Source organism: Heptranchias perlo, chromosome 8 (assembly GCF_035084215.1).
Source record: "Heptranchias perlo isolate sHepPer1 chromosome 8, sHepPer1.hap1, whole genome shotgun sequence".
Classification (NCBI taxonomy): Eukaryota; Metazoa; Chordata; class Chondrichthyes; order Hexanchiformes; family Hexanchidae; genus Heptranchias; species Heptranchias perlo.
The window spans coordinates 68798243-68822148 of NC_090332.1; the positions used below are offsets into that span (position 1 = coordinate 68798243).

The 23906-nt window shown below is 44.6% G+C and overlaps 1 protein-coding gene across 1 annotated transcript in view; it reads right to left on the bottom strand.

Annotated features, from left to right (window-relative positions):
* Nucleotides 1–23906, bottom strand: part of prkn (parkin RBR E3 ubiquitin protein ligase) — a 1016703-nt gene that overhangs the window by 475094 nt on the left and 517703 nt on the right. The window lies entirely within an intron of this gene.

Below are 23906 nucleotides of genomic sequence, written 5' to 3' on the forward strand. Positions count from 1 at the left end.
ACAGAGAGAAAAAAAACAATTTAGCAATCTCATCAACATTTCACAGCATGTAGCAAAGTCACTTAAAGTGTTCTGTGATCAAGATTAAAAGCAAGAGTCTCACTGAAACTTCAGCCGCTTAGTGTTTCCAAAGCTGACGAGTAGAACATCTGCTCAGAAAGAAAATAATTAAAACTGACTTAGTGTGTCAAATGTGAGCTCTCAAAACCGGCCTAGGACATCCAGTCTCATGTTCTGCCTTTCTTTGCCTCTCCGATCCTGATTGAAAGGCCACTTCACAAAGAGGAACTAAAATTGCATTTCAGTAACGGCTGCTGAGAAACAAAAATTAAACATTTCTTTGAAGAATGTGAATTTGAAGCATAAAACTCCCACCAAACTGCCAATTACATCCATCCTTGGGTTCAAATCCCTCCATAGCCTTGCCACTACCTATCTCTGTAACCTCCTCAAGCCCTACAACCCTCCCAGAACTCTGCGTTCCTCCAATTCTGGCCTCTTGTACATCCCCGACTTCCTTCGCCTCACCATTGATGGCCGTGCCTTCAGCTGCCTAGGCCCAAAGCTCTGGAATTCCCTCCCTAAACCTCTCCGTGACTCTCTCCTCCTTTAAGACGCTCCTTAAAACCTACCTAGATGACCACCTGTCTTAATATCTGCTTCTTTGGCTCAGTTTCAATTTTTTTGTCTGATTACGCTGCTGTGAAATGCCTTGGGATGTTTTACTTCGTTAAAGATGCTATACAAATGCAAGTTGTTGTTGTTATTATTTGAAACACTGTATAGAGATGATGGATGGAAATTGCCTGGTGATGAAGTAAGAGCTGGAGTGAGATTTTTTTTTTGTCAGGGCAGTAAGTTTGGAATCTAGAAAGCCCATTATGAAGATGTACACTCAGGAGTGTCCCGGGTTGCAACATGGAGAACTTTTCTTTACCAAGTCTTACTAGCCACCTTAAAGAACAATGGCAATTATATTCGGACACAATCCCAAACTTTTAGGTTACTGAATATTGTTATTCTATTTCACATACAGTCTCCACCACTTATAGCAGGCGGATTGGTGTTAACATGATTTACCCGCTATACGCAGTGGATGGTTAAACAAAAAAGATAAATGATCACCATATTTTTTTAAAGAACGGAAATCTCATTTAGCAATTGCATCTCCTAATTGCATCTAGGATCTCATCACTAAGTTAATCGCACTTTAACCAGGTATGAACAGCTGTTTGAAATTACTTGAAGACCTGACTATGGCTAATATCAGCAAAGCCTTTAATATCAGTGCTTATTGAACTGCCCGAAACAGCCGGTGTGCTTAATACGTTATAAGCACTGCCTTCATAATTGACTCCTATGGTGATGGCAAATGGTTAGCGCCACTTGCCCAACATAGGCGGCTGCCTTTGATAAACGGGACAGTGTAAGTGGTGTATTGATAAAACATTTTCCTCTAAGCAGTCAGGCGAGGCATCAGTCAGGGTATTAATTAATACTGGTTCTACTCCGGCAATAAATTCCCAATCTCAGCCAGGTAGCCGGGTGAAAAGGAAAAGGCTGAAGTGTGACATCCATTTTGTAAGTGAAATCGGAAGGGAAGTTATCCCAGGTTGTTGTCCTAGACACCTTGTTGAACATGAAGTGGTGAATGGTAGAAGGAGCAGGAAAATAGCAAACCAAAGTGGAGTAGAATTATAAATGTTACGAAATATACAATCTGGCCCATGAATGAATACCATATCATTCTGACTATGCAGTGTCAGTGTTAGTTCCCTCAAATAGTAGAATAATCAGCAGCAATGGGTTTGCTGTTATGAAAAATTATGTATTATACAGCTCTTTTTTCACCTGATTACCATCTTCCAAATATTTTTTTCTGTTTCTTAATACTACTATTTTTTTCCTTTAGTAAAGCTGTTAAAATGAATATTATCATTTAGAATAGAATGGTTGGGGTACATTGCAAGGCATGCATACAACATGTCAGCCTTCGTTCATTAATAGCACTCTCACTTCTGAGTCACAGGTTGGGTGTTCAAACCCTGCTCCAGAGACTTAAGCACATAATCTAGGCTGACATTTCAGGACAGTACTAAGGGAGTGCTGCACTGTCTGAGGTGCTGTCTTTCAGATGAGGCGTTAATCCGAGGCCCAATCTTTTCTCTCTGGTGGATGTAAAAGATCTCACTGCATTATTCGAAGAAGAACATGGGAGTTCTCCTGGTGTCCTGGCCAACATTTACCCCTCAACCAACATCACTAAAATAGATGATCTAGCCATTTATCTCATTGCTGTTTGTGAAACAATGCTGTATGCAAATTGGTTGCTGCATTTATTTGTTTCCCTTGCTTCCCTTCCTTTCATTTTTATAGACCTCATCACAATTCTCAGAAACAATCCACAGGACTCCACTATAAGATGAATTAGATTTAAAGTTATTGTTGTTATGTCTGTAAGCAGAGCAGCCATTTTGTGCAATATAAAGATCATAAACAGCAATAAGATGAATCTGTGCTATGATGGTGTTGGTTGAAGAAGGAATGTAGACCAGGATACCTGGAGAACTTCCTGCTCTCCTTTGGATTATGCTATGGGATTTTTAATATCCACCTGACTAGGCAGACAGGGTCTTGGTTAAATTCCCCATCTGACGAATGCATCTCCAAATATGCAGCACTCTCTCAGTACTGCATTGAAGTGTCAACCTAGATTATGTGCTCAAGTCCTGAGCAAGACTTGAACCCACAGCCTTCTGATTTCAGAGGCAAGAATGCTACCAACTGAGCCTAGTTGACTTTGTACTAATTGAAAGGCTATATATGGAGATACCAGAATCAATGTTATGAGAAAATATCAAGGTAAAATACATCAGTGAGCATGCAAAAGGTTACATTTGACAGTACCATAAAATGACTAAATAATAACCATTGCTGTTGGCAGTATCACTGACTGACACCATGGGCTCGATTTTACCGTCGGGTTTCCTGTGCGTTTCCAGCGGGGGTGCCCCGAAAATCCCGATATCCAGGCACGTGACCGGATCACGCCACGATCCCAACCACTTCCGGGTTCCCCGATGACGTGCGGGGGTGCGTGCGTAGCCCCCGCTGGTGGGAATCCCGCAGGCAATTAAAGCCAGCGGGATGCCACTTGACAGTATTTATTTCGCTTGTTCAGGTCATTAACTGACCTGATTAAGGGACTGTGTGTGATTTTGGAGAAACATGGGACTGTTTCACACACTGAGGGAAACAGTCCTAGTTGAACTGGACGTGTTGCAGCCGTCAGCCTGTGGCAGCTGCAAAGGTCCATTTGACAGGTGGGGGGGGGAGGGGAGACCCTCACCCATTGCAGGAGGCCGCTCTGTCACTTGGGACAAAGTGTGGCCTCCACCACCCCCCTCCTGACGGTCAAAGTCACCAACCTGCACACTCACCCCGGGGTCCGGAGACATGTGCCTACCTTGCGGACCCCCTCAGATGTACATATTGCGGATGGGGGCCGTCGTAGCTGCAGGCATGACCCCCTCGGAGGGCGAACAGCATCACCAGCCTCGCCGGCCACGCCGTCCACCTCTGACACGTGGAGCTCCACAACAGAGTGCTGTGACACATCCACCTGTACAGCAGGAGGGAGGGCTACCGCAGAGAGAGACGCGTCGCAGAGGGCACTACCCTCGCCACAGGGTCCACAGACCGGGGCGCAGCTCCCCGGACCTCTCCGAGCAGCAGTGCAGACGGAGGCGCAGATTCACTCGACATGTAGTCATGGACATCTGCAGCCTCTTTCATGCCGAGCTGCTCCTGGCTGGCCCGAGCACCATCTTCTTACCTGTCGCTGCCAAAGTCACCACTGCCCTCCACAACTTCTCCTCCGCATCCTTCCAGGGTGCTGCCGGGTACACCGCCGATGTCTCTCAGTCGTCTGCGCGGAGGAGCCCTGCAAATACACCTGCACCTACTCTGCAGTGACACAATGGGTGGCATCAGTGGTGGGTCCTCATAGTGATACCCAGGAGCGGGCATTATTGCGCAAAACAGACAGGATTCGCGGAGACATGGCAGTGGTGGTGCCAATATAATGTGTGATGTGAGTTGTTCTGAAATTCAATATAGGTAACACCCATGACAAATCCTCAAACACCCTTGTGCATCCCCTTCATGCTCACGACACGTTTGCCTTACGCTGCCTACTGCACATATGTGATGCATGCCCTGTGGCTGCAGCACAGGTGGTGGCAGGTTGAGTGAGGCTGGCCGTGAGGGAGATGCACGAGAGGGTGCGTATGGGATAGAGCCATGGGATTATATGAGGATTGGGTTGAGTGGTAGTGGCGGGATGAGTACTGGCGAGGTGAGTAGGTGCAGGTAAGATGAGGATGGGGTTTGAGTGGGTATGAGGGGTGATGTGACAGAGTGGTGTTGGCGGTGCCGAAGGAGATGTGGGGTGGGGGCAGTGTTGTGGCAGACGGAGTGTAGGGGAAAGACTACGTGTTCTCACTGTGGCTGACCTACTGCGGTCATTGGAGCGCCTCCTGCACTGTATGCAGGTGGGCGATATGTTGGTGGTGCAGGTGACCTCCTCTGCCACCTCGAGCCAGGCCTTCTTGGTGGCAGAGGCAGGCTGCTTCCTCCCGTCCGCCGGGTGTAAGATCTCTGTCCTCCCCCTCCTCCTCACCCCATCTGGTGATGCCTGGGGTGAGGCATCATTAAACTGGGAGCAGCCTTCCCCCTGGGCTGCTCCATGCTGTAATGTGTTCTATTGGTTGCAGCATCTGTCAGTGGAGGACTGCCCCTTTAACTAGAGAGCCTCCAGCTGACAGATCGTACTGCGCATGCGCAGCCCGCCCGACGCGCAGACCAGCAGTGCGGAGCTCGGAGGAGCAGGTAAGTGGCTCCAATTAGTGGTTTGCCTGCTACGATCGCGCGGGCAACCCACTAATTTCACCGAGCGTGTTGACCACGCTCCCGAAACCCAACCCGCCGGAAACCCGCAGGCCTGCTAAAATCAGGCCCCATGACTGCTTTTTACCAGTTGTAAAGGCAGGGGTGAAGATGAGGAAGGGAGCTCACTCTTTAATTTTGTCAGCGCGATTAAAAAATAAAATATTTAAAGCTGACCACTAAAAAAAAAGACTGAGAGACCACAATCATTGCAAAGTGGTGAATGAGATCCATGAAGATGAAGTGCAGTAATGTGACTGTAACAGCAAAGTAGACTCTATTCTTCCTCCATTTCCTCCCACACTAACCTTTTCCATAGATGTCCTGTCATTTATCAGTGGACTTTACTGGCTGTCATACTCCATAACTGAGGAATATCACGAGCTACAGCATAGTGGAATTTTATTGTTTGGAAATGGCAAAGCACAGGTCTCACATAATTGTCACCTTAGCAACCGCAAAGTTGCACATTTTACTGCACTGGATTCTGCCTTTTAAAGTCTGTTTTAGTGCAGTTATTTTAGAGTATGCATATACAATGATGGTGCACGTAAATATAATAAGCAAAGCATCCCCATGGAACAGTCAAATCTATGGATTATCTAATGAGGATGATCATTAAAACTGACTTGTGCTTGCAGCCCTTGTGAATTAGTTGTCCTTCTTAATCTACAGATTTCATCATGCTCTGTGGAAGGTTCTATTTCACTTTAATATGACAAAACGAAACAACAATTACTGGTAATATATAATAATAACTTACTGCATTATGATTTATGTGCTGAATCCAAAGTTTACTCGAAATAGTTTCTATGGGTGTCACTAAATGCCTTTGCGATTTAATCTCATTATAAAGACTGAAACGTGTCCATAGTGACCATTTTGGGACAGACCTCATCTAGTCTTTATAGACAGGTGATTTATTAATCCAAGCACAAATTGTTGAGGTCGATGTTAAGAGTTCATTATGAACAGGTTAAACTTATATTGCACAATGAAACAGCAAAAATATACTTTTGGAATAAGGATAATAGACTGGAAATTAGCAGATGAACACTTAATGCTTTTGTATGTTTTTCCTTTGCCTTCTTTTTAAAAAGCCTCTGCTAAAATATTGGACAAAGGAATATTGTACTGGAGTGTTCATTATTTTACATAGAACTACGTACAATTTACAACACAGAAACAGGCCATTCGGCCCAACTTGTCTATACTGGTATTTATGCTCCACATGATATCAGTTATTTGTCACTAACATTGGCAACATCCATTTCTAGGCTAATATTAGTTGTCATTTTATTTAACCCTCTTCCAAAAGTACACTTTTTTGGGGTATTGCACAAACTTCAATCAGAATTTAATAATATCACATTAGTTAATGTCACAAATCACTTCATAATCACAGAATTGAAAGCTTCAATTTTTATTTCTACTCATCTGGGTCTCGCAGGGTGACGGAAACTGAAATTTTATTTGGTGGAATTTTGCTATGGATACATCTGAGGACATTTGAAATAAGTGTTCTTTGTCTTAAAATTGATGTTGAACAATTTGTCATTATCCTGCTTTCAGGATTCCAGGAAGGACATAGGAACAAAGGAATATAGGGACAGGAGTAGGCCATTCGGCTCCTTGAGCCTGTTCTGCCGTTCAAATAAATCATGGGTGATCTGTATCTTAACTTCATTTACCCACCTTGGTTCCGTAACCCTTAATATCCTTGCCTAACAAAAGCTTATCAATTTCAGTTTTGAAATTTTCAAGTGAATCAGCTTCAACAGCTTTTTGAGAAGAGAGTTCCAGATTTCAACTACCTTTTGTGTGAAGAAATGCTTCCTCATATCACCCTTGAACTTTAGTAACAGTCAATAGGAGTTTAGTAATAGTCAATACACTCCAATTAGGCATCCGGAACAAGGGGGCCATAGATATAAGATTAAATGTAAGAGTTTTAGGACAGAAAGCAGGAAAATCTTTTTACACAGAGGGTGGTGAGGCTGTGGAATGCGTTACCAGAGTTAGTGATTGAAGCAGAGCTCATGTCAACATTTAAGAAACAGTGAGATAGGTGGTTGAAAGAGAAAGAAAGAACTTGCATTTATATAGACCCTTTCACAACCTCAGGACGTCCCAAAGCGCTTTACAACCAATGAAGGAAAGAGCAATACAGAGTAATGGGAACAGCGTAGGCACATGGACCACTGCTTGTGTGGAGGACTAAACACCAACATGGACTGGTTGGGTCGAACAGCCTATGTCCGTGTTGTAATTTCTATGTAATTATGTTACATGAATAAATAACATACACGATGGTCATTATACAGCTTCCCCAACAGCTTTAATATCCTTAAATAACTATTGGTACGCTCCCCGCCCCTTATTTTACCTGACCACCGGGGACCGTTCCCGTGGGTTACCGGTCGCTGTCCCCTGCCGCGCTCGCCCACTTCCACCTGACAGTTCCACGCCATTGGCCTCGGGTTCGGGCTGGAGTCGAGCCTTGTTTATTTAAATGAGGCCTGGAAGTCTAGGCCTCACATCGGCCAACATGGCCTTCGCCTCGCTGGCCCCACGCTTGCTCCTCGCACCCCCCCCAGTGAAAATCGGGGCTTCTACGTACGCCCAGGGAAGGCCTGGTTGCCCCCAAAGGGCATGGGATTCTCATGGAAATAAGAGTGACCAAAAATGCAGCACTATGGAATTGTTCACAGAGGCACCCAGGAAATCTCCTGATTTCCCACATGGCCATTCCGCCCGTGCACAACACATCCACTGCATTTCTCCCATCCACCATATCTGTCAATTCCTCAAAGAAATATCAGGTTTGTCATGCGCGATCTTCCTTTCTGATGTCCATGCTGGATGCTTCCAGTTATTTTCCTCCCATCTAGATATTAAGTGATTTCATCCTTAATTAAAGATTCCAGAATTTTCCCCACCACAGGCGTTAAACTAGCTGGCCTGTAAATACTCGAGTTAGCTTTGTCTCACTTTTTGAAAATGAGTATTATATTGGTCAATCTCTTGTTTTTCAGCATCTGTCCCCGCTCAATAGAACCCTGAAATATATTTCTAGGGCCTCTGCTATTTTTTCTCCATTTCCCTCAGGATCCCTGGATGGATTCTTTCAGGTCCCAGCACTTTGTTGTCCTCCTTTAGTTTAACTTCTTTAATATTTCCCTATTATTTATTATATCTCTCATCTCACTTTTAACCAATCCTTCCCAATATCTTTCTCTCTTGTACTTGTTAAGTATTCTGCCATTTTCCATTTATCCTCTACTAACTCACTACCCTCTCCTCACATTTAAAAATTCTCTTATTAAAGATATATTGCTTTTTAAATATTTTTGAGGTTCGCTCCTCATACTCCCTCCCTGCTTTCCTTTTCCCTCTCTTAACCTCTTTCCTTAGTTTCTTGTATTCTTTCTTAGTTTTATCACACTTTTGGGCCCCTAAATGCCCTCTTCTTCAGCCAGCACACTTCAAATTAAAGGAAGCAACCTCTGTGTCCCTAATAGCCTCTAGGACCCCATTTGTTGTGTGGCCTGAGAGAGGAGTTCAATAGTGCATTAAATGGAGAACTTTTTTATTGACACTCCATTGAGGACCGTCGCACACAACTGCAGTGAAAAGGGAAGTGTGACACTTAAGAGGTGGTGGGTTTGCTTTGTGATTCATACTCTACATTAGCACAACAAGTACCAGTGAGTCATGTTATCTTCATATGAATCATTCCAGTATGACTAGTCTTTGCAACCATGACAAGCATGATTGTTACTCCCCCCTTCACTACCAGTAGCACAATACAAAGGGATCAGCACTATAATGGGCAGCACTTTTGGGGAGGGTATCTATACTATCTCCCATCATGGTTGGCCATAGAACTCAAAAAAAGTGCAAGCATTGAAAAAATCAAACTAAAATTGGACTTATCTTAAGAAACGGGCAGTCAGACATCGTCCATCAAATCAGGATAGGATATAGTGAGAGCTTTAGACAAAAGCTCTTCCCTGCATGCCCGAATACAATATCAGCTAATGTTAGGGGTAGAAAGTCCAGGTTTGTGCTGGAGATATCACAAAGACTGTTTCTTCCAAAAATCTTGCCTCCAGCAAGAATAATTAAACCTTAAACCATCTGCACAAGTACAGGAACCTTATTAATTCAGGGACTTAATTTCCTGAATTTACCTAGTAGCTACAGTATATCTGTAGTAGCAGTCTTTCAAAAGTAGGTTCAATTATAATTTGATTAATCATTCTCAGTAATGTACTGTCCACACTCAATTTCATTTTACTTTAAGCAATTTTTTCCTCATTCTGGGTTAGATTGTTAAAGAACAAAATAATTCGAGTTGGAATCTAATCTGATAGAAAGCCGCTTCCGAGGTGTCATTTCACCTCTTAAAGGAAAACTCCACAAAAGAGGCCGAAAGGCAGCTTACTAAAGTTTACCTGTAATCCTAAGAGAAAATGGCATAATGCCTTGCTGAAAGAGTGAGGGGAAACCTAGGTTTTAATGGAAAAGCTAAATTATGGCCTGGTTGTAACAAACTGGACTAATTCAGTTGGGCTCAGCTCTTTTTTCCTCTCATATGGTGTGTTCAGTTTCACAAATCTTGATTTTTTACAAAATTGAGACCGAGGTGAAATGCCAAGGCACACAGTGCAGGATACAACCAAGGTTAAAAACAGCAGGAGAAAAGACAGGACAACCTAACATAGACTGGGAAAAAACAGAGTAAAGGGCAAGGAGTGTGAAGAATTCCTAAAATATGTACAGGAGAACTTTCTTAATCAGCATGTTTCTAGCCCAACGAGGAAGGAAGCAGTGCTGGATCTAGTTCTGGGCAATGAAGTAGGGCAAGTGGAGTGTGTTTCAGTGGGCGAACATCTGGGTAATAGTGATCATAATATATTTAGGTTTAAAATAATTATGGAAAGGGACAAAGAAAAATCAAAGGTGAAAGTACCCAACTGGAAGAGAGCGAATTTCAGTGATTTGAGAAGGGATCCAACACAGGTGGACTGGAAACAAAGACTGGCCAGGAAAACAGTAAATGCGCAAATGGCAGGACTTGAAGGTGGAGATAGTTTGGGTACAAACTAAGCATATTTCCATGAGGAGGAAAGATGGATCATCCAAAGCTAGAGCTCCTTGGATGACAAAGGAAATAGAGGTTAAAATAAAACAGAGAAAGGTGCTTTATGACAAATATCACGTACAGAATACAGTTGAAAACCAAGCAGAATACAGAGAGTGCAAGGGGGAATTGAAAAAGTATATAAGCATGGCAAAGAAAAAGTATGAAAACAGAAGTATAAAAAAGGGAACCCAAAAATCTTTTATAAACATATCAAAAGTAAAAGGATAGTTAAAGGAATGGTGGGGCCAATTAGGGACAAAAAAGGAAATCTTCTTGTGGAGGCAGAGGGCATGACAGAGGTACTGAATGAGTACTTTGCGTCTGTCTTCACAAAAGAAGAGAATGAAGTTAATGGGCAGCATTTTAGCACCCGCCAGCGGGTGCGTTCCTGGCGGGGGGGCCCCTAAAATCGGGAAATCCTCAAGCGGGACCGGAGCCCGCGCACTTCCGGGTTCCCAACTGATGCGCCGGCGTCCGCACGCAGCCCCCGCTGGTGGGAATCCCGCAGGCAATTAAAGCCAGCGGGATGCCAATTGAAGCTATTTATTTTACTATTTCAGGTCATTAACTGACCTGATTAAGGGATTATGTGAGGAGGGATGGGATTTTAGAGCAAACTGGGACTGTTTCCTACACTGGGGGAAACACTCCTAGTTCAAATGGACCTGTTGCAGCTGTCAGCCTGTGGCAGCTGCAAAGGTCCTTTTGACAGGTCGGGGGGTGGGGGGAGACCCTCACTCATTGCAGGAGGCCACTCTGTCACTTGGGACAAAGTTTGGCCTCCACCACCCTCCTCCTGACAATCAAAGTCACCAACTTGCACACTTACCCCAGGGTCCAGAGGCATGTACCAACCTTGCGGACCCCCTCACATGTACATCTTCTGGATGGGGGCCGCCGTAGCTGCAGTCATGACCTCCTCGGAGGGCGAACAGCATCACCAGCCGCACCAGCCTCGCCATCCACGCCGTCCACCTCTCACACGTGGAGCTCCACAACAGAGTGCTGTGACACATCCACCTGTACAGCAGGAGGGAGGGCTACCGCAGAGAGAGATGCGTCGCAGAGGGCACTACCCTCGCCACAGGGTCCACAGACCGAGGCTCAGCTTCCTGGACCTCTCTGGGCAGCAGTGCACACGGAGGCTCAGAGTCACTCGACATGTAGTCGTGGACATCTGCAGCCTCCTTCATGCCAAGCTGCTCCTGGCTGGCCCGAGCACCATCTTCTTACCTGTCGCTGTCAAAGTCACCACTGCCCTCAACAACTTCTCCTCCGCATCCTTCCAGGGTGCAACCGGGGACATCGCCGACATCTCTCAGCCGTCTGCAGAAAAAAGCCCTACAAATACACCTACACCCACTCTGCAGTGAGACAATGGGTGGCATCAGTTGTGGGTGGTCACAGTGATCCTCAGGAAAGGGCATTATTGCACAAACCAGACAAGATTCGCGAAGACATGGCAGTAGTGGTGCCAATATAATATGCAATGTGAGTTGGTCAGAAATTAAATATAAGTAACAACCATGACAAATCCTCAAACACCCTTGTGCATCCTCTTCATGCTCATGACACGTTTGCCTTACGCTGCCTACTGCACATATGTGACGCATGCCCTGTGGCTGCAGCACAGGTAGTGGCAGGTTGAGTGAGGCTGGCCGTGAAAGAGATGCACGAGAGGGTGAGTATGAGAGAGAGCCATGAGATTGTATGAGGATTGGGTTGAGTGGTAGTGGCGGGATGAGTACAGGCGAGGTGAGTAGGTGCAGGTAAGATGAGGATGAGGTTTGAGTGGGTATGAGGGGTGATGTGACAGAGTAGTGTTGGCAGTGCAGAAGGAGATGTGGTGTGGGGGGCGGTGATGTGGCAGACGGAGTGTAGGGGAAAGAGTAAGTGTACTCACTTTGGCTGACCTACTGAGGTCATTGGAGCGCCTCCTGCACTGTATGCAAGTGGGCGATATGTTGGTGGTGCTGGTGACCTCCTCTGCCACCTCGAGCCAGGCCTTCCTGGTGGCAGAGGCAGGCCGCTTCCTCCTGCCCGCCGGGGGGAAGATCTCTGTCCTCCCCCTCCTCCTCACCCCATGTATTGATACCTGGAGTGAGGCATCATTAAACTGGGAGCAGCTTTCCCCCTGGGCTGCTCCATGCTGTAATATTTTCTGTTTGTTGCAGCATCTGTCAGTGGAGGACTGCCCCTTTAAATAGAGCTCCTCCAGCTGACAGATCTTACTGCGCATGCGCCCGACGCGCAGATCAGCAGTGGGGAACCTGGAGGAGAAGGTAAGTGGATCTAATTATGCTACGATCGCGCGGGGAGCTGACTGATTTCGCCGGGCGCCCCGCCGAGAACCTGCAGCCCTGCTAACATCGAGCCCAATGTCACAGCAGAGGAGGGGGGAGTGGAGATATTGGATGGGATAAAAATAGATAAATGGGTTCATAGATAGATAGATAAGCTAAATAGATTAGCATCACTCAAAAGTTAACAAGTCACCCAGTCCAGATGGGATGCATTCCAGGTTGCTGAGGGAAGCTAGGGGGAGGTAGCAGAAGCTCTGACCACCATGTTTCAATCCTCCTTCGAAATAGGAATGGTGCCAGAGGATAGCAAATGTTACACCCCTGTTCAAAAAATGGAGAGGGATAAGCCTGGTAAGTACAGGCAATTAATCTAATGTTAGTGGTGGGAAAACTACGAGAGACCATTGTCAAGGACAAAATTAATTCTCACTTGAGAAGCATGGGTTAATAAGGGACAGGCAGCATGGATTTGTTAAAGGCAAATCCTGTCTGACTAACCTGATTGAGTTTCTTGATGAAGTAACAGAGATGGCTGATGAAGGTAATACAGTCGATGTATATATGGGGCCCGAGATTAGGAGGAAGGCAGGTTGCCAGCGGGGGTCGACTGGGCGCATGGGCAACTCGCCCAGTAAAATTGGTGGGTTCCCCTCGCAATCGCAAGTAAATTGAAGCCATTTACCTTGGCTTCCGGGTTTCGCGCTGGAAAGCTGCACAGCGGGCGGACTGCGCAGGCGCATCATAGGCTGTCAGCTGGAGGAGCCCTATTTGAAGGGGCAGTCCTCCACTTACTGATACTGCAGAAAGGAGCCAAAATTACAGCATGGAGCAGGGGAAGGCTGCTCCCAGGTTTAATGATGCCTCACTCCAGGTCCTACCGGATGGGGTGAGAAGGAGGGGGAGGACAGAGATCTTCTCCCTGGCGGACGGGAGGAAGTGGCCTGCCTCTGCCACCATGAAGGCCTGGCTTGAGGTGGCAGAGGAGGTCACCAGCACCACCAACATATCACGCACCTGCATATAGTGCAGGAGGCGCTTCAATGACCTAAGTAGGTCAGCTGAAGTGAGTACACTTACTCTTTCCCCTACACTCTGTTTGCCACATCACGCCCCCACCCCACATCTCCTTCTGCACTGCCAACACTACTCTATCACATCACTCCTCACACCCACTCAACTTACCTGCACTTACTCACCTCACCAGTACTCATCCCACCACTATCACTCAACCCAATCCTCATACAATCTCATGGATCTGTCTCATACTCACCCTCTCATGCATCTCTTTCACGGTCAGCTTCACCTTACCCGCCACTACCTGTGCTGCAGCCACAGGGCATGCATCATGTATGTGTAGTAGGAAGCGTAAGACAAACGTGTCTTGAGCATGAAGGGGATGCACAAGGGTGTTTGAGGGTTTGTCATGGTTTTTACTTATATTTGATTTCTGATCAACTTACATTACATATTATATTGTCACCACTACTGCCTCATCTTGGCCATTCTTGACTGGCTTGTGCAATAATGCTCTTTCATGAGGTTCTCCATGAACACGCATGATGCCACCCATTGGGTCACCCTACAGTGGGTGTATGTGTAGTTGCACGACTACTTTGTGCAGGTGTCTGTTGCGCAGCACTGTGTTGTGTAGCTCCACGTGGCGGAGGTGGACGGCATGCCTGGCGATGTTGTTCATCCTCCAATGGAGTGATGAATGCAGCAATGGATCCCCCCACCCCCAACATCCTGATAGTGTGAGTGTGAGGGGGTCCACAAAGTACGTAAATGTGTTTGGACAGCAGAGTTTAGGGTATGATTTAATAATTAGGAGTGTGGAGACAACGGTGTGGCAGGCAAAACTTTGTCTGAGGTGACAGAGTGCCCTGCTGCAATGAATCAGGGTTTACCCCGCACCTGTTAAATGGACCTTTGCAGCTGCCACTGGCTGCTGGTTGCAACACGTCTGTTTAAACAGGGAGTGTTTCCCCCAGCATGGGAAACACGCTCTGGGTTGTCCAAAATCCAAATCCTCCTAAAATCTCCAACTAATGAGGTCTGTAAACGACTTCAAGTACCCAGATAACGATCTTAAGTGGGATACCGCCAGCTTTGATTGCCAGTGGGAGTCCCACATATGGGAGCTGCGCGCGCACCGATTCGCGTCATTGGGAAATCCGGAAGTGGGCGGGTTGGAGCTGGGCTCCGGACCCGCTCCAGGAATCCCCAATTTTAGAAGCCCCCCCCACCATGAACGTACCCGCCCGGCCATCTGAAAATTGATGCCATGGTATTAAAGGGTTGGTGGTAACTTGGGTACCTAATTGGCTAAGAGATAGGAGGCAGAGACTAGTGGTGAATGGATGTTTTTCTGACTGGAGAGAAGTATGCAACGGGGTCCCCCCAGTTATATGTAAATGGCCTGGACTTGGGTATAGGGAGTATAATTTCAAACTTTGCAGAGGATACAAGACTTGCCAACGTAGTAAATAGTGAGGAAGATAGTAGCAGACCTCAGGAGGACATAGACAGACTGGTGAAATGGCTAGACACATGGCAGATGCAATTTAATGTGGATAAGTGTGAAGTGATGCACTTTGGGAGGAACAACATGGAGAGGCAGTAGAATCTAAATGGTACTATTTTGAGGGGGGCACAAGAGCAGAGAGGCCTGGTGGTGAAAATTCACAAATCTTTGAACGTGGCAGGGCAAGAGGTAGTAAAGAAATCGTATGGGATACTTGGCTTTGTAAATAGGTGCACTGAATACAAAAACAAGGAAGTCATAATAAACCTTTATAAATCACTGGTTAGACCTTAGTTGGAATATTGTGTACAATTTTGAGCACCACACTTTAGGGAGGATGTCAAGGCCTTGGAGAGGGTACAGAAGAGGTTTACCAAGATGATACCAGGGATGAAGAGCTTCAGTTAAGTGGAGAGATTGAAGAAGTTGAGATTGTTCTCCTTGGAGCAAAGAAGGTTAAAGGGAGACCTGATAGAGGTATTCAAAATGATGAATGGTTTGATCCAGCTAGTAGGGAGAAACTGTTTCCTCTGGCAAGTGCGTCGGTAACCAAAGATCATAGATTTAAAATAATTGGCAAAAGAACTAGAGGGGAAATTAGGAGAATTTTTTTCACACAGAGGGTAGTTAAGATCTGGAACACACTACCTGAAAGGGTAGTGGAATCAGATTCCATAGGAACTTCCAAAAGGCAATTGGACATGTACTTGATGAGGACTAATTTGCAGGCTTATGGGGTAAAAGCTGGGGTGTGGGACTAAATTGGACAGCTCTTCCGAAGAGCCGGCACAAGCACGATGGGCTGAATGGCCTCCTTCTATGCTGTAAGATTCTATAATTCTATAAATAAAAGTGTCAGCCTTAGATTAGTGGTAGCACCTCTCGCCTCTGAATAACAAGATTGTGGGTTCAAGTCCCACTCCAGAGACTTGAGCACAAAATCTAGGCTGACACTCCAGTGCAGTATTGAGGGAATGCTGCACTGTCAGAGATGTCGTCTTTTGGATGAAACTTTAAACCGAGACCCCATCTGCCCTATCAGGTGGGCATAAAAGATCCCATGGCACTATTTCGAAGAACAGCAGGAGTGTTCTTCCCGATGTTCTGGCCAATATTTATCCCTCTACTAACATTAAAAAAAAGATGATCTGGTCATAATCACATTGCTATTTGTGGGACCTTGCTGTGCACAAATTGGCTGCTGCATTTCCCTACATCACAACAGTGACTACATTTTAAAAGTACTTCATTGGATGTAAAGCACTTAGGGACGTCCTGAGGTCATGAAAGGCGCTATATAAATGCAAGTCTTTCTTTTCATTTAAGAAGTAGTAAATGGTAGCTGTCAAGCTTGGGTGTAGGAGGAAAGGAAAACAGAGAGGTAGAGTTTCACAATTCCTAGGAAAGAATAAGCTAGAGCACGAGATTGTGCCAGAAGTCTTAATTATGAGCGAGGATGCAGGGAGGAAGAAAAGTTAAAAGTGACAGTGACAATGTTCAAAAGCTACTCTGCTAACGAAGCCAAATATATTGGCATAACAACAAACAAGATAGTTCATAGAATCATAGAAAAATTACGGCACAGAAGGAGGCCATTTGGCCCATCGTGTCCGCGCCAACCAAAAATGAGCCACCCAGCTTAATCCTACTTTCCAGCACTTGATTCGTAGCCTTGTAGGTCACGGCACTTCAGGTGCACATCCAGGTACTTTTTAAATGAACTGAGGGTTCCTGCCTCTACCACCCTTTCAGGCAGTGAGTTCCAGACCCCAACCACCCTCTGGGTGAAAAACTTTTTACTCAGCTCCCCTCTAATCCTTCTACCAATCACTTTAAATCTATGCCCTCCTGGTTATTGACCTCACTGCTAAGGGAAATAGGTCCTTCCTATCCACTCTATCTAGGCCCCTCATAATTTTGTCCATTTCAATTAAATCACCCCTCAGCCTCCTCTGTTCCAAAGAGAACAACCCCAGCATATCCAATCTTTCCTCATAGCTAAAATTCTCCAGTCCTAGCAATATCTTCGTAAGTCTACTCTGTACCCTCTCTAGTGCAATTATATCCTTCCTGCAATGTGGTGACCAGAACTGTACACAGTACTCAAGCTGTGGCCTAACCAGTGTTTTATACAGTTCCAGCATAACCTCCATGCTTTTATATTCTATGCCTCAGCTAATAAAGTAAAGTATTCCATATGCCTTCTTAACCACCTTATCTACCTTCAGGGATCTGTCGACATGCACTCCAAGGTCCCTCACTTCCTCTACACCTCTCAGTATCCTCCCATTTATTGTGCACTCCCTTGCCTGGTTTGCCATTCCCAAATGCATTACCTCACACTTCTCCAGATTGAATTCCATTTGCCACTTTTCTGCCCACCTGACCAGTCCATTGATATCTTTCTGCAGTGTACAGCTTTCCTCCTCACTATCAACTACATGGCCAATTTTTGTATCATCTGCAAACTTCTTAATCATGCCCCCTACATTTAAGTCCAAATCATTAATATATATCACAGAAAGCAAGGTACCTAGTACTGAGCCCTGCAGAACCCCACTGGAAACATACTCCAGTCACAAAAACACCCGTCAACCATTACACTTTGCTTCCTGCCACTGAGCCAATTTTGGATCCAGCTTGCCACTCTCCCTTGGATCCCATGGGCTTGTAGTTTCTTGACCAGTCTGCCATGTGGGACCTTGTCAAAAACCTTGCTAAAATCCATGTAAACTACATCAAACGCACTACCCTCATCGACCCTCCTTGTTACCTCCTCAAAAAATCCAATCAAGTTAGTCAGACTCAACCTTCCCTTAACAAATCCATGCTGAAGGTCCTTGATTACTCCGTGCCTTTCTAAGTGACGGTTTAACCTGTCCCTCAGAATTGATTCCAATAATCTGCCCACCATTGAGGTTAGACTGACTGGCCTGTAATTACTCAGTTTATCCCTTGCTCCCTTTTTAAACAATGGTACAACGTTAGCAGTCCTTCAATCCTCCGGCACCATGCCTGTATCCAGAGAGGATTGGAAAACGATGGTCAGAGCCTTTGCTATTTCCTCCCTTGCTTCTTTTATCAGCCTTGGATACATTTCTTCCGGCCCTAGTGATTGATCTACTGTCAAAGATGCTAATCCCCTTAATACTTCCTCTCTCACTATATTTCACACTCCTCCTCCTTAAGTACAATGTCTGCATCGTCCCTCTCTTTTGTGAAGACAGATGCAAAGTATTCATTAAGAACCATACCAACATCTTCCGCCTCCACACATAGGTTACCTTTATGGTCTGTAACAGGCCCTACTCTTTTCTTAGTTATCCTCTTGCTCTCAATGTATTTATAAAACATCTTTGGGTTTTCCTTGATTTTACTTGCCAATATTTTTTAATGCCCTCTCTTTGCTTTCCTAATTTCCTTTTTAATTTCACCCCTGCACTTTTTATACTCCTCTAGGCTTTCTGTAGTATTGAGTTCTCGGTGTCTGACATAAGCTTTCCTTTTCTGCTTTATCTTACCCCGTATGCTCCTTGACATCCAGGGGGATCTAGATTTGGCAGCCCCAACCTTTTGCTTTGTGGGAACATTTTTACTCTGCACCCCTTGAATCTTCCCCTTGAATGCCTCCCATTGCTCTGACATTGATTTACCTTCAAGTAGCTGTTTCCAGTCCACTTTTGCTAAATCAAATGCAAAGACCGAGAAATTCATTTTGGTCAGTTTTCAAGCAAAAAATGGGTGCAAGGAACGATCCCTCCACAGGCAGCTCACCCGACTAAAGAATAGAATTTTGGAGCACCTGCCTCGCTGACAGCGGCACTCAGGTAAGTTTTGAAATTTTCAAGATTGGGATCGACAAATTTTTGTTGGATAAGGGTATCGAGGGATATGGAACCAAGGCGGGGAAACGGGGTTAAGACACAAATCAGCAATGACCTAAATGAATGGCAGAACAGGCTCAAGGGGTTGAATGGCTTACTCCGGTTCCTATGTTCCTAAATCCCAGGATGGGATGGGGACAGCGGAAGGGTGGCCGATCGCGGTATTTGCTGTTAGCAGTGCTGTGAAGCTGGGAAGAGCACTCCTGCTACTCTTGGCTCCACGTAAATTTTCTTAAAAATTAAAATTACTTTTTCACTGGTGGCCACTGGCTAGGCCATAGCCATGTCTAGAGAACTTGAGCGGAGCAATCCGGACGCCTGCTCCACTTAGGGCAGCCCAATTACCCAGAGAGGTTCTAGTACAGGTGTTGGCTCTACATTACCTTACGTAAGGGGTGAAACGCCTATTTTGCCTGAAAAATGGCCCAATCCAATTTCAAATTGGACATTTTTCAGGGGTCCTTGAGGCGCAGGACGTTGATTCACAAAATTGGGCCTCGTTGCATCTGTTTTACGAGCATAAAATCGGCGCAACAGGAACAATAACAATTTTCATTTATATAGTGCCTTTAACATAGTAAGAACATCCCAAGGCACTTCACAGAAGTGTAATCAGACTAAATTTGACACCGAGCTACAAAAAGAGATATTAGAACAGGTGACCGAAAGCTTGGTCAAAGAGATAGGTTTTAAGGAGCGACTTAAAGGAGGGGAGCGATGTAGAGAGGCAGAGAGATTTAGGGAGAGAATTCTAGAGCAAGGCATTATTGAAGGCACAACTGCTAATGGTGGAGCGAAGAAAATCGGAAATGCGTAAGAGGCCAGAATTGGAGGAGAGCTGAAATCTAGGAGGGTTGTAGGGCTGGGGGAGGTTACAGGGATAGGGAGGGGCAAGGCCATGGAGGGATAAGTTCAATTTCTACCCCAAAATATGTAAACTGTTCTGCTGTGGTATGAAATCGTTCAGGCTGGTGTGTGCTGCATCACAACCGTGGGAGGATAATGGTAGACTTGTACTAGATGCACATCAGTATTTCTACTGGGAATTATCTTGGGTTGTTCCAGAATCTTATCTTGTTGGATTTGGTGCCAAAAAAATCCCTACATGACTGGACACAGACCTCATCTCTCGTGAGAATGTGTGAAAAGAATGTTGAATATTTTATCAGCTATTACACCTTCCTAGTTTAACTCAGCAATCATAAGCACCACTGAAAGTCATGAGAACAAGTTTGGAACCACTTGCAAAAAACATCTCAAGTGATTTTTACCTGCACAGGTCATGGACCTTAGGGCTTGCTTAGGGATTGGAGTGCAATGTTAGACCACAACTGGTATATCTGGTGTGAAGCGATAAGAGTTTGACATAAACCTGTGTTCCAGCAAACAGGACTGCTTGATTCCAGTAAAATAAGCCGATTGGTTATGATATAAAAATTTGTGAGTGTCTGTTGTAAAATTCAGCCTCGTACCTGATTGCACACTAAGCCATCTTAAGTAGGAATTTTGAGAGGGGACAAAACAAATATTATTGATTTAGTAAATAGAACTTCCCTATGTAACCCAAAGTAACAGAAGCTCTCAATGATTCACAAAGGCTCTCTGAGCACTACAATGTGTGGTGGAATACTTTATTTTTCGATTGGGTGTCATTCTAGCAACAAAGGAGTTAGTTCAAAATTCTGGTTATCAAAATCTTTAAGACTTGGCAATCCACAGAAATCCCTGGACTTTGAGTATTTGTGAATGATGTGCTGAATTATCAAAGTTCTTATTTTTTTTACTTCACTTCCTTTTAAGTTTCTTTAAATTCTCTGAACTTCTTTAAGTTCCTTTTAAGTTTTCGTCTTCCTTAAAGTCTTTGTTTTCTTTCTGCTGCCATTAATCTATTTGATCTCTGTGGTAGTGTCGTGTCTGTCCAATCAATAGGAATGATTTTCTTTGTCCCAATCACTAATAAATGAGACAGCCATACCCTACCACAGATCATCAATTGCAAAATCCACAAATCAAAAAGTGTTGGCAGTGTGATAGTGATTTGTGAAGTTAACCTGGAGAATACTGGCAATCAGTGAGAACAGCTGAACCAGGCTTGCATGCGGTTCACCTTCAATGCCCATTTTCAGAATTTGTGCAACAGTGGAAATAAATGCCATATCAAATAAATCCCCTTCTTCCACACAAAAGGTCCAAATACTTGTTTTGCTTACAAAAATCAAAAAAAATCTTATCTCTATGTTCCAGTCTACAAACTTTTATTTCCTGTAATCACTTTTATTTCGCTTTTTTGTGTCAATATTTTTCCATTATAAATTCCTGATGCCCAGATTTATAATGGAAACTGGCTATGTAAACTTGTCACGTTGTGCTGATACACTCCCACGAGTGATGGTGATGTAGTGTCTCAGATTTTCACTCCCATCTCCTCAGCTTGTACTGCGGAGAAGGTCCTATGCTCCGAGCAACTTAACTTCTCTGCTTCCCAAACTGCCCTAAGTTTTGCTAAAATCAACGTATTATGGAAAAATATGGGCAAAATGTATGACTTTAAAATGGGGGTTGAATTAGTCTGGTCCAATTATTCCCCGCCCTCTAACCCTGCTTCACTTGAAGACTACATTTGGTCTTCACTTCCCAGTGCAATGCCTTGGAAGATTGACTATTAGAATATAATCATAAATACCTGGGAGTAGTTACATCATAAACCGTGTGAATGAATTTTGAGCAGTTAAGAACTGTCATCTAAACATTGATAAGATTGCAACCTTGAAATCATACCAGTTATATATTTTTTTGAAGTGTGAAGTTTGCAAGCTGATTTTTGCTTGGCACTATGGAGATAAAATTCCTTCTTTTGATAATTTTAATGAAAAGGTCAGTGAGAGTATTTCCTGTTTTGTACCCACACTGACCTATCCAGTAAAATTATCAAAGGGATAAATTTCACCGCCATATCTTGTGATGACGACTCCACTACCTCTGTAACCCAATCAGACTTTTCCTATAAGTCAGACTTTCCATTTTGTATTTTACCTATATCCTGTTCATTTTCCATTTTATTTTTCAACAAGAACAAAAACAGCGCGCATTTATGTAGTGCCTTTAACGTAGTAAAGCATCCCAAGGCGCTTCGCAGGACCATTGTCATACAAAATTTGACACTGAGCCACATAAGGAGATAGTAAGACAAGTGACCAAAAACTTGGTCAAAGAGGTAGGTTTTAAGGAGCGTCTTGAAGGAGGAGAGAGAGGTAGAAAGGTAGAGAGGTTTAGGGAGGAAATTCCAGAGCGTAGGGCCGAGACAGCTGAAAGCACAGCAATTAAAATCGGGGATGCACAAGAGGCCAGAATTGGAGGAACGCAGAGTTGTCAGGGGGTTATTGGGCTGGAGGAGGTTACACAAATAGGGAGGGGCGAGGCCATGGAAGGATTTGAACAGAAGGATGAGAATTTTAAACTCAAGGCGCTGCTGGACCGGGAATCAATGTAGGTCAGCGAGCACAGGGGTGCTGTATACATGTTGCTAACAACAATCCAGTAAAAAAGAATGAAACTACTTGTATATTTTCCTTTGTGCGCTTACACGCGTGCCTGCAATTTTTCATTTCGGGTTATATTACAATATTTATAGCACAGCTTATTCTCAAGTTTATTCTAATTACTACTTTTTTATTCCATCTGATGTTTGCAATTCTTCTCTTGAAGGGAGTAGCTCATGTTCAGTTATGATTCCACTGGTACTGGTAGACCTTTTGGAACACTGTCCAAGCAGCCATTCTTCATGTGTGAGGCAGGATAGTAAGTGGTGGAAGTCTCACTGGTCTGTGTCATTATTAAGACCGACTCTAACACACACACACACACACATTCCAGGCAAAGGGGGTCATAGATCACAATCAAGAGCGGTACCAATGGCTGAGTTTGAGTTTTTCCCTACTAGGCAAGGGACGTTGTGGTCAATGATAGTACCCACATCATCACCTTGAATAGGTGAAGTGATTAACGTATAGGGATCAAAGTGATCCCTATCCAGTGACCCCTATTAGTAAGTGTATGCATGTGGACAAGGTCAGGCTCAGGTATGATGCCCCTATAAACAAAATGCTTGCCAGCACTCATTGACTGGACTCAAAGATGAAGAATTACTTCTTGGGTGAGGTCCCAAGGGCTGCAGGGATCTGTGGAACTGTACACTCAGCAAAGAAGTGCTGCAGTATTAATGAGAGAGGAAACATTTTTCCCAATCACAGGGAAAGGCGATGAGAATATTTGTATATAAATAAAAGTGCTGAAGTCTGAAAATTAGGCTAAAATTGAGACATAAAAAGCGGATAAAAATCAGAGTGATTGGGAAGTATGGAGATAATTTAAGCCTGAATGATTCAACAAAGAAAATTCTGTCTGAAATAAGAGTTCTTGTCTACATCATAATTTGGATAAAGATACATTTTGAAACCTTGTCAAATAGAGTAAAGCCCCTGGACCTGTTATGTTATCTTCCATTTAACATGTGCCTCCCATTAATGGCTGTGGCTTAATGGGGCCAAAAATCTGCGGCAAGCACTTATGCCGGAATGCTCTTGCCAGGGTTCGCTGCCACTGACCCTGGAAGATTATGCAGGGTCAGAGGGAAATTTGCTCATTTGCATCCCATTGGTGGATGACAGTACCATCAGGGCCACATCAGGGGAACCCACCTGCCGAAGGAGCCCCGGAATTCTTGTGCACTGTGCCTGTTCGGGGGTGGGGGGGCTGGACTGGAAAGAAATTACACTTACCCTCTTTAAGGGTCCACATTTCAACAAAAAAATACTCCTGGGTATTTGGGGGTGCCCACACGCACCTCGGTTTAACATCTCATCCAAAAGGTGGCACTGACAGTTGAGCACTGGAGTGCCAAACTAGATTTTGAGTTTAAGTCTCTGGAGTGGATCTTGAACCCACGACCTTCTGACTCAGAGGCGAGAGTGCTACGACTGAGCCACAGCTGACATTGATATACAGTAGCATGTACTGTCATTACTGTGTCCATTGGCTTGTTGTCACCTTATAGTGTGTTTCTCCTTATGATATTTATCTTGAGGTGAGCCATACCCAGC